Raw genomic sequence first — 12,165 nt, 5'->3', positions numbered from 1 at the left:
TTTTAGCCATTCTGATAGGTGAAGGGTGATATTTTGTTGTGATTTTAATTTCTATTCCCCTAATGGCTAATGTTGTTGAACATTTTCTCACATGTTTATTTGCCATCTGTGTATCATCATGGGTGAAATGTCAAAGTGTCTCTTCATGTCTTTTCTCCATTTTCTAACTGAAGTGTTAGCTTTCTTTTTTAATCTGTTCAGTTTTGAGAATTCTGTGTACATGTTCTAGATACTAACTTTTGTCACATACGTGGTTTACAAATCCCCCCCCCCCGCCCCGCCGCCAATTTGTAGCTTGTTTTTTTTCCAACTGCTTCATGGTGTCTTTTGCAGAGTAAAAGTTCTTAATTTTGAAGGGATCCAATTTATCTCTTTTCCTTTTAAGGATTGAGCTTTTGGTATCAAGTCAAAGGAATCTGCCTGACCCTAGATACTGAAGATCAACTGTTATTTTCTGAAAGTTTTATAATTTTACATTTCAGTCTGTGATTCATTTTAGTTTGTGTATACAGAATGAGGTTTAGGTCAATGTGGGTTTTTGTTTTTATTTTTGTTTTGTTGGGCTTTGTTTTTGGTTTTTTGTTTTGTTTCATTTTTTGCCTATGGATGTCCAACCGTTTGTTGAAAAGACAATTCTTCCTCCATTGAATTTTTTTTCTGCACTATTGTCAAAAATCAGTTGGGCTTATTTCTGTGGGTCAGTTTATATTTTTAAGGGAAAGAAATAACCAAGATGAATACTGTTTATGAGTGTGTACCATTCATGTAAAAGGGTGGTTCAGTGGTTAAGTGTCTGCCTTAAGTATCTGTTCAGGTCCTATCCCAGGGTCCTCAGATGGAGGGGAGTCAAACCTCTGGCTCCCTGCTCAGCAGAGAGTCTCTTCTCTCTCTCCCTCTGCTCCTTCCCCCAGTCATACTCTGTCTCTCTCTTTCAAATAAATAAATTAAATATTTAAAAATACAGAGTGGCCTGAATATTATATATACATATAACTCTGGAAAGCTATACAAAAACTCTTCCACTATGGAGGGAAACTGAAGTTAGAGCATATAGATAGAAAAAGACATTTTTTCACTGCATGTATCCCAATATCATTTGAGCTTCATATCATGATTATTATTTTTAAAATAATTTAAATATTAAAATTCTTAATAGGCAATGAAAATACACTTTATGTCAGTTGATTACAACTTTCTTTTAGACTTTGTTTTCCAGTTACATGGAAACAAATGATTTTGCTGTGTTAAGATAGCATTTATTTCTGACATTTCTTTACTTACCTCATAAAAAGGCTGGAGTTGTGCTAGGCAAGCACGGAATTCCAGATCGGCTTCACACAGATAGATGAAAATATGAGTCTGTTGGGAGACATTGAGGATACAGTTGGTATTCCAGAAAGGAAATTGCTAAAAAACTAACAATCTGGTGGAGAAGCAAGCACTCCCACTAACTTTTATTCTTTTTGAAAGAATTGCCTTCAAGCAGGATTTTGATTGCAGGAAACACCCAGATATCTCTGAAATTTGGACTCTTCTTGGGAGAAAATAAAACATCAGAACTCCACTCAAACCTCCTAGGTATTACAGTAATTTTTTTTTTTTTTCTGGCCCGATTGAGAGACTCCATGAGTGGCCAATTGATCCCAAGACCAAAACAGGGATGTTCATGGCAGGATTTGAACCTGCATGGGGAGACCTTAATGGATTTCTAGTCCATCACCTTAACCACTCAGCCACAACTATACAACAAAGTCTCCTGTTGTTAAAGTTAATAGCCATTCTGAATTTCAGCTCTCTATAGGATCAAATTGCATACCAGAAAATATATTTGTAGTCAGTCTCTCCGATTCTTTAACATCATTTGGATGATTATCCTATTGTTGCACTGTATTGGCAAGTAACATTTTATCCTCAGACCTGCAAGCACTTGTATTCTGGTGGGTTGCTGGAATGAGATCAGCTTCCTGCTCTGGCAGCCTCTCACGAAGACTCCTGAGATACATCCCACAACTGGAACAAGCTTTACATTCACTCCAGAATTATATGTAATAGGTACAATTTTTAAAAACGAGAGTGAAAAGGTTATGTACAGGCATATATTTTAACTCTGGAAGGTTCTACCAGACCTGTCTTCAGGTTGCTGGTGTGGGTAGAAATTGAATAGCTGAGCTTATGGATTGCAGAGAGGTCTTAGTTTTCACCATATATACTTCAAAATAACCTGAGTTTTTTTTTTCTTTTTTGAACTGCCACAGTTCAAAACATGAATGCACCATTTTCATTCCCACCTGCAGTAGGTGCTGGTTTTGATTACTCCTATCCTCCCCAACACTTGTCATTGTATGGCGTTGTCATTAAAGCTATCCTAATGGGCGTGAAGTGGTATCTTATTGAGGTTTTGATTTGCATTTCCCAAATGACCGAGGATAGCAAGCATTTTCTCCTGTGCTTACTGGCAATTTGTATATCTTTCTTAGAGAACAGTCTATTTGTGTCCTTTGCTCATTTCCAATGGGTCGTCTCTCCCTTGAGTCGTAAAAGTTCTTTATAAACTCTAGATGCAAGCCCTTTATCAGATATGTGATTTGAAAATATTTTCTCCTATTCTTTTGGTCATTTTTTATTTTCTTGATAGTGTCTTTTGAGGCACAAAAGCTCAAAAAAAAAGAGGATTTTGATGAAGTGTAATTTATCTACTCTTTTTTGTTGCTTGTGCCTATTTTGTCATATCCACTGTCAAATCTGAGGTCATGATTTCCCCAGTATTTCCTTCTAAATTTTTATAATATTAGACCTTATATTATGTGTTTGACTCACTTTGAGTTAATTTGTGTAAATTGTGTGAGGTAAGGGTCCAATTTCAATTCTTTTGTAGGTGGTTATCTCGTTTTCCTGCCACCATTTGTTGAAAAGACGATTCTTTCCCCCACTGAATAGTCTTGGCACTTCTAATAAAAAACCAGCTGACCATAGACATATGGCTTTATTTCTGGACTCTCAATTCTATCCATTGATCTCACTGGCTTGATTATCATTGCCTTGTAGTTACTTTTAAAACTTGACAAGTGAGGCCTCCTACTTTTTCTTCTTTTTCAAGATTGTTCTGGATATTCTAGGAATTCTTGAAATTCCATGTGAATCTGAATCAACTCATCAGTTTCTACAAAGGAATCAGCTAGCATCATGAAAGGGAAGATCAATTTGAGTGAGAATTGCCATCATAACAATGTTACGATGCAATGCATAAACATGAGATTTCTTTATCTATTTTTGTTTATTTCAACAGTCTTTTGTAGTTTTCGGAGTATAAGTTTTGCACATCTTTTATTAAATTTATTCCCAAGTATTTTGTTCTTTTTGATGATGTTTTAAATGGAAAAATTTACTTTTGGCCCTTTTTTCCACTCCTATGAAACATGATGAGTTGTCTGAAGCCTCTCAGATATATATATTAAGTGCTGGGAGGTGTCAGGGATAAAATTGCGTAGTATAGCTTATGTAGACAAAAACAACAGAAAAACAAACTGAAATAAATTGCCTTTGAATTCAAAAGGCTGGCTTCAGAGGCCAGAGTGCTAACCATAATACCATAGAACAATTTTGGTTAAAATGTCCCTTTTATATGATTCATGCTGTCATAAAATTCCATTTCCGAATGAATTTAATCTTATTGACTGGGGTACAGCAACACAGTTAAGACAAAGAACATGCCCCTGCTCTTGCGAGTTGAGTCCACTAGGAGGGATACTCTATACACATACAATTAGTATACCCCACATAGGAAGATCATGAATAAACTGCTTAAGATTGAAAGTACAGGGGTGCCTCCTGGCTGGCTCAGCCAGTAGAACAGGTGAATCTTTACCTTAGGGTTGTGAATTTGAGTCCCACATTGTTTGTAGAGATTACTTAAAAATAAAAACTAGAAAAAAAAATTTTAAACTGAAAGTATATTGGCAGAGATGAATTGGGAGGCATAAATAAAAATGTAAACCTGTCATTTTTAAATGAATGGGACTTGAAGATGCTGGTTGGAAGAAATTGCTGGTCCATGGTTTTATATACATATATACAAGAGACAGCTTGTGGAACTAGATCCTCAAAGTATAGCCTGTTTGTCCTCAACGTGATAACGTAATATAAGAGGGAAAAAAAAGAGAATCAATTTGTCAATGCCCCTAGCAACATAGATCAGGCAAGTTCTCAAAAGTCATTTGCCTTAGGCAAACAGGTGCCTGTTTTGGTCTGTAAGCATCATAAATATACATGGGCATAGCAGTGGGTGTCTTAAATTCCAGTAAAGCTTTCTTCCTTGGTGTGGGGGCAAGTGTGAGTTTGTCATTGGGAGCATTGGGAGGACAGATGTTGGACTCAGGTCAGACATACCTATTATAAGTTAGAATTTGTTTGGAGCCCACATATCTCTTCATAGTCATTTTATGTATTTTCCAAAACAACAAACTAGGGTGAACAAACTCTTCTTCTCATTTAGTGGTCGTGAAGTTATTAAGAAAGACATTATTAACTAATTTTTGGTTCAAAATCTCATGGTGTGTAAAATAACACTCATCCTCTCACAAAGAGGTGCCCCTGACAAAACCAAAGACTAGAAACCCTGTCAGGGAATTCACACACACTGTTGGAGACATAGATGGAAGGCTGACAACTGTCTGCACTTTAGAAACTCTTGTATGTCACATAACCTCATTGTAATGAATGGGCTTCACCCTACTAAACTGGAATTAGATACAAAGTTGCTAAAGAAATATCATCTTTCAAATATGTCTATGTGAGTCATTACATCAATTTTATTAAGGAGGCCAAAGTGCACCCATGCCTGAAGCTAAGATTCTAGTCAAACCAGTTCTTGGAATTCTCTCATCTTTTTCAGAGGGCTCATGGGTGTGGGTTCCTCAGCGCACACTCCTGGGACACTAAAATAAGGCAGGTAGGTACAGCAGAGTGAAATGGAACCTGTCCTCTTTTAACCAGAGATTATTGGAACCTCTATTTCATCTCCTTCACAACCCTAAGTCTCCACTGAGAAGAAGCCCTTAATTTGTAATATTCTGGGATGTCTGGGTGGCTCAGTGGTTGAACATCTGCCTTTGGCTCAGGTCGTGATCCTGGGGTCCTGGAATCAAGTTCCACATTGGGCTCCCCACAGGGAGCGAGCCTGCTTCTCCCTCTGCCTATGTCTCTGCCTCTCTCTCTCTATGTCTCTCATGAGTAAATAAATAAAATCTTTTTAAAAAATTTGTAATATTCTCCATTTCTTATTGGAGAAGGAAGCACAGAAAGGGAAATAGATGCTAGGCAACATTAATTATCTTAAAACTTAATGAATTTTCTGAATTCTGTGTTTTCAGAGTGTTTATTGCAATTGCCACTCAGAAGTGGCACTTTCCACTTGGGAGTCTTAGAAACCTCATAAACAGCATTTTATTTAGGATGCTCTGTTGCTTCCAAAGGACTACCAGATAATGTAGCCAAGGAAACATAAACATTTCCTAAAGTATATAAGGAGAAAGGATGGGTTAATTGATCTACTTCATGCAGACTTTTAGATGGTGCCAGATAAACAAAAGAGATGAAAGAACACTCTAAATGAACTCACTTAGAAAGGACACAGCACCAGTTAGATTCATAGATGGGGTTAGTTTCTACCCCATTAGTCTAAATCATTTGAGGTGATTGAATAATTAATCACCTGGGCTTTGAGGATTAAAATATGATCATCCATTTCCTCAAACACACTCTCACTCACATACACACATTCTGCAGGCATCACAAATGACAAATATAAAACCAGTTTGATATGAGATATAGGTATAAAGAAATATGGGGGCACTAATAGTATTGTGTTTTCTTACAGGATATTTTGGCAAAGACACCATAAGAGGCATAGAAGCAGGTGAACGAGGGGTGAACTTGAACGCTTCTTCAAGTAGGAGATGGGTCAGGATTTAAGAAGTGAAAAAGCTGGGGGTGAGAGGTGCCCACAGGAGGAAGCTAATTATCAACCTTGAGAGCAGAGGAGCCCTACCTTGGCTCTAAGGCAGCTACTCAGCCAATCAGAAACTGTCCCACAGATGAAACAAAGGCAATCCTTTTTTAGCACATTTTTATTTTAAAATTCTGTAAACAGTTCATGTGGTTCTCTTCCCTCTATTCCCTTGATGCTAGAATTAAGAATTATTTGCACAGGAGGACCTTAACCTTCCATTAGCTTTGACATTCTAGAATTCTGTTAATTTCTGAGTCTCAGCAACCAGTATGCTGGAAATGAGAGCAGGAAAGGAGAAAGATGAAGAGTTTTTGTGGAAAAGGATCAAATTCATCCTCCAGAAACCTGCCTTTGTAGACAAAGCCAAGTCACGTTCATTTTGCTAGCACTGCTCACCAAAGAGGGCTTGTTACAGCTTAGTATCAATGCCCCACTTGACTTTGAAACTCAAAGCTTTTAATTATACTTCCTGCCTCAAAGGCCCACATGAAAGAGGAAGGGATCTGATATTTCACCAATACAGTGAGCACCATGTTAACGAAAAATTATTAGAGACATTCTTGGAAGAGGTGCACACAGGTCTGACAACCATGCCCAGATCTCTGCTGCCCCACTAAGCTGCCAGGGCAGTGATGGGCTGTATTTTTCGAAGAATGTCTAGGGAGGTAGTCAGCCTTAGCGTCCCTTTCAGGCATTGATTTAAGACACCAACGCCTGCTTGTTATGCATACAGTGCAATTCTGCACCTGAACGGGGCCTGGCTTGCGCCTTGATGGAGTCAAAGCCTCCATTTATCACTTCTGTCCTGGACCGTGGGACAAACCAGCCCAGAGATACGTCGTCCATCCTGTTCCACGACAAAATTGGCTTTATCTAATTTCTTTAGCTGTGTAGTGGTTTCCTATTAATACACATGCGGATTTGGGTTTGGCGACCATCGCTCTGAGTCAGGGCTTTCACCTGCATTTGATCCAAAAGGTCCTGGAATTTCCTTTTCTGTGTGGCAAGGACGTGCAGAGCTGGAGAAGAGCCCAGGTAAAGGTGGAATTCCTTGGAGAGGCAAACACTGCTGCCAACATTTCCTTCGGGAAAGGGTGCTCTGGTTGCAGCAAACACGAAAGCATCACAAAGCCTGGGCTCTTCTTCGCGGAAAAGAAAACACTTGGAGGAGTGCGGTCGAGTTACTCGTGAAAAAAATTAGTAGAGAAACAAGGTTGGTGTCTGGCTGTCTGGGGGAAGCACGCCGAGTCTTTCATTGTCCCTATAAAGAAAGGGCCAGGGTCCTTCCTGAGAGGCCAGAGCCGCGCCTGGCACTGGCGGTGAGACAAGAGGCTGTCCCCCCGAAGCGGGGAGAGCCGTAGTCGGCAGGATTCGAACCTGCGCGGGGAGACCCCAATGGATTTCTAGTCCATCGCCTTAACCACTCGGCCACGACTACGTGGGAGCCCGGGGCCTCATTAGCATAAATAGCCACCGCGCTGCCGGTCTCCTCAAGGGCCACATTCCCCACCACCAAGTAAGTGTACTTGCCCTTCATGTTTCTTACTGTTTGACATCGTTCAGACCGAGAGCAGCTGTGATGGCGAGTTGGCAAAGTCACACTTCCTCCGTGGCCTGTGAAGGACCCCTTACTCCGAGGGCCTGATAGAGGAAGACGGAGCAGACCTGGGGGAGCCCAGCTTCCTGCTGGGGCAGCTTCTGCTGGGGACCCGTGTGACACCCGACACTCGGGCCCACGCTCGAGCATTCGCTGCAGAATCCAGAGGCTAGTGATGATTTGAAAACCTCGAAATGACCATCGATTTTTAAAATAAGTTTTGGGTTGGATGGGGCTGGGTGGGGTAATGGGGTGATGGGCATTGAGGAGGGCACCTGATGTGATGAGCACTGGGTGTGATATGCAACAGATGAATCACTGAACTCTACCTCTGAAACTAGTAAGACACTATATGTTAACTACGTTGAATTTAAATAAAAGCTTTACATTAAAAAAAGAAAAAAGTTTTGAGTTCTCCACGTAGTGGAAGATCTTGTCTTTTAGAAAACTCGCGACCATTTAATTTAAAAGATTGTCCCACATATTTCAAAACTCCCTTTTTCTGCATCCATAACTATGGAACAAACCTCAAGTAAAACAGTTCCCCACACCAAAAATATGAAAATTTATATTACAAATGTAAAAAACTTATAAAACTGTGCTCTTAGTGTTTTTTCCAAATTAATTTTTGAAAATCCAGTTAAATATCAGAAAGCCAGAAGGAGTGTAAAAGTCCTCACTAATGTTGCCAATTTGCTAACTGACATTGATTATTTGAGAAACAAGTTCAAAGTAAATGCTTTCACTGTGGCGTGCACTGAATAAGACAGACATTAACCTAAGAACCATTTGAAGCAAATGTCAAGTCTTGGGTAAGATCAAAAAATAATATCAACAAATAATAAAATGTACTGTTCTGCTATTCACTTATAAGACTTGATTACTTCACACTGTAGTAAGCAAACAAATTTGAGTCATTAAATTTGATGATTGAATTAAGCCGTTAAACCCCACAACCCAGAACCAGCACTAGAAACATTTTGAAGTATTCCTCCCTTCCTCTCAGTATTCCACAGGCAAAAAGTGTGCCTAGTGGAAGTCATGTTTCATGCATAATATTTTGTCAGTGAATATTGTATCATAAACATCTTCCTAGAACAATTACAGAATCTTCCCAAATCTCATTTTAGTGGCTTTTTAATGATCTATTACACAGACGTAGCAAAAATACTGAAACATTCAGAATTTTGATTGTATTATTTAAACTACCACAATAGGAAATGGAAAGATTTTTGTGTGGTACATGGTTTTCTTTGTTAAAAATATTTCCCTGGGAGAGTGCTTCTCAAAAGTCACTGGGCATCAGAACCTCCTGGAGGACTTCCTGTTAAAACAAATTGCTGGACCGCCCTGCCCCCACTCTCCCGGTTCTGATTCTGTAGGTCTGAACTGGACCTGAGAATATGCACTTCTCAAGAGACCCCAGGTGGTGCACACGCTGCTGATCCGGGACGATACTTTGATAACACTTCTCAGGGACAATACAGTTCAAAATAAATGTACCGTGTTAAATATTATAAACCCTTTGTGAGCCTAAATGGAGGTATACAGTAAGTGCCATGGTAGTAAGACCAAATAAAACGGACTAGAACACGGAGAGGGGAACATTATTCTTCTTCCTAAAAGGAAACAGATGTGAGCGAGCTTTAACTCTCAGAGGAGCATATTCAGCCAGGATCATGGAGGTTACATTCCTTTTGTATCTGAGATTCTGTCTAGATCTACTTGTTTATGCCCTGGCAATGCCCTTCCATTGCTAGAATTCAGAGAGGAGTCCGCGGTTTTAGAGGTTCCGATATTTCCACAACTCGGGTTCTGGTTCGAGCATCCCCCTCATTCTCCAACTCCGGTAAACCTTGGGTCTCTGACCCAAGAATCGACCCTATTAATTTGGCTAGATTGATTCCAACATTTGCGTGTGTGTGTGTGTTTTTACTTTTTAAATTTAAATTCAATTTGACCGCATATAGTATAACACCCAGTGCTCATCTCATCAAGCATTTGCGTGTTTTGCTTGCCTGTCTGCGCTGCTCTGTGCTGGGCGAGGCGGAGCGCCGGGCCTGGGATGGGAGCGCGCGGAATCTGGGCATCCTTTTCCCGGGACTCCTGGGGTCCACCCCGCATCCCCGCAGGGACGCGCCGAGCTACCTCTTCCAGAGGCCCGCAGACCTCCTCGCCAGCTTCGGTCCGTCCACTCTGGACCGGTCCCCGCTTCCCTCTCCACCCCAGTGTGGCTTTATTCTTTTGCAAGGACCGGTAAGTTGATGCCACTGAAGAAGTACTGATCGAAACTCTAGCTCGGTAGGTCAACTCGACGACCCCCACCTCGCGTCCCCTCCTTTCCGTTCCTAGTCCTGCGGGCGTCTGCGCTCTGGGAGCGGTTCAGCGCTAATTTCCAGCGCGGTTCCCCTTCTACGTGACCATGGTGTCGGCGGACTGCCGGCGCCCAGGGTGGCTGACAGTCGAGCCTTCGGTCCAGGAGCCTTGAATGGCACCGCAGCATCGCCGGCTGCTTCTCGCTTCGCTCCGGACGCGCTCCTCATTCTCCACGGAGAGGCCTGATTTAAGCAACTGCTGCCGGACCTACCACTCTCGACACTCCATGCATCCATCAGGGTTTCTTCCCAGTTCTTTGGGGGAGCAGCGAGCGGGCACTCGTGGCCAAGTGGTTAAGGCGATGGACTCGAAATCCATTGGAGTTTCCTCACGCAGGTTCGAATCCTGCTGGCTACAGTTTTACCAGGAACCAACCCAAGTTCCCACAGTCCAGATTGTTCCCCAACGTGAATTCTCCACCTGCAGATCCGGAGAGGCGAAGCCTTTCCCTGTGCTCAAAACTGGCGCAAGCTATGCAGGGCAGGGCAGTGCATCTGACCTTATTAGATGGATGCCTCAGATCGCAGACTCTAGGAACACGCTGGGCTGGTACTCTCCTTGACCACTCTCTAGTCCAGGGATGTTAGGATTAACAGTTTTATTGAACACATTGTGCCAAGACCATATGAGTTAAGCAGGAATCCCATAATTTATTTCCATTTAACAGATGAGGAAACACCTCAATGCTGTGCAATGTCACGGTAACCGAGGGCTTCCAGAGAGGTTTATTAACCAAGGTTTTCACAAGTTCCTTAGGAGACACTCCTGAAATTGTCAAGTTGTTAGCAGATTCAGGGTTAGATCTGTTAATACCCCAAAATAATAGATAGCAAGTCCTATTTTTCAAGCCCTTACTATATACCACCATCTCAAAGACTTGACAGGTCTTATTATTTGTAGATCTTTACAACATATTTATTTTTCAGACCACCAGGTCCACAGAGATCCAACCATACATGATTGAGTTTAAGAACCAGGAAGCATGAGGAATGAGCTTAAAGGTTGATTGGTTTTGGCTCCACACCTTCCCCATTGGCCCATGGCCGTCCTGCTTCTGCCTTTGCTGGGCATTCCTGCCATCTCCCACTTCCATCACTAAGTGGGCTCACTATTCTGGATTCATCCTCCGGTGATAAGGCCACAAAAGTGGTACGAAGTAAGATTCTAGATTTAGCCTGACATAGAATATTGCTGCCCATTGAGTGTTTAGTGCTTGTGTTATCTTTCATGCAGGGAGTATCACTCATCCCTACATGGGGGTTTGCCTATTTTTGCGCGGGTATGGGGGGGGGCAGTGTTTCTTAACAGTTTATAGTTTCCTACATAGTAGACCTTTGCAGCCCCAGAACACCAGAGCTTGACACTAGAAAAGACTTTTTCAGCTGACAAGATTTGGATGTAGAGTCTAAGGCTGATTTGAGAGGAAGGTAAGAGCTATTTCAGCCCCAGAAATGGGGAGACATTGGGATTAAGCACATCTGCTGGAAGGGAGTGAGATTTTGAAAACTCTACAAAGCATCAAACCACATATTTCTTAGAAAGAACTAATGTTTCAATTATGCTGCATAGAGACCCCAGAACAGATTCTTTTGTCCCCACTCCCTACCTCCTATAGCACTTTCAGGGGATAAAAGTATTTCCGTAGGCTTCACAAGTGATTGGAAGAAACAAATTAATAGGTGAGGTCTTGTTTAGAAGAACAAAAGGTGGAGCAAACTTATGGGTGAGGGAGAAGAGATGGCAAGGAGGGGCCAGTGGGAAAAAAGGTGATTACAAACAGAGGGGGGAAAAAACACATGAATTTCCTTGTAAAATTATGTGACTTTGAAGATAAAGAAATAATTATTTAGGGAGCCACTAAAAAAAATCACCTTGTTACCACAGGGAAGAATCATACTGGAAACAGCATTCTCTAGAAAAATATTCAATGGTATGAAGAAGTAAAATGAACACCTAAAAGATACTTTGGGAAATGTAAGTTAAAGATTTTACATTTAGCTAAAACATATTTTGTATAAGAAGGTGTATTTACACAGAAAGTATTAGGCTCACTTAAAAGGAGTATATCCACACATAACTATATAGATGCATCTAAAAAATAGTGAAAAATTCAGGAGCAGAATGAAATACATAGCAAAATATCATATGGAAAATTAAATACACTAAAAATACTGACATTTGCTTT

General features: G+C 41.1%; 2 non-coding genes across 2 annotated transcripts; one reads left to right on the top strand and one right to left on the bottom strand.

Moving 5' to 3' along the window:
• Nucleotides 1-7,363: 7,363 nt before the first annotated feature.
• TRNAS-AGA (transfer RNA serine (anticodon AGA)) lies at nt 7,364-7,445 on the bottom strand. The gene has a single exon. It is a non-coding gene; the product is annotated as a tRNA-Ser (tRNA).
• A 2,810-nt stretch (nt 7,446-10,255) lies between these two features.
• On the top strand, nt 10,256-10,337 carry TRNAS-CGA (transfer RNA serine (anticodon CGA)). The gene has a single exon. It is a non-coding gene; the product is annotated as a tRNA-Ser (tRNA).
• The last annotated feature ends 1,828 nt before the right edge of the window (nt 10,338-12,165 follow it).

Source organism: Nyctereutes procyonoides, unplaced genomic scaffold (genome assembly GCF_905146905.1).
Source record: "Nyctereutes procyonoides isolate TBG_1078 unplaced genomic scaffold, NYPRO_anot_genome, whole genome shotgun sequence".
Classification (NCBI taxonomy): Eukaryota; Metazoa; Chordata; class Mammalia; order Carnivora; family Canidae; genus Nyctereutes; species Nyctereutes procyonoides.
This window is presented reverse-complemented; position numbering and strand designations above follow the sequence as displayed.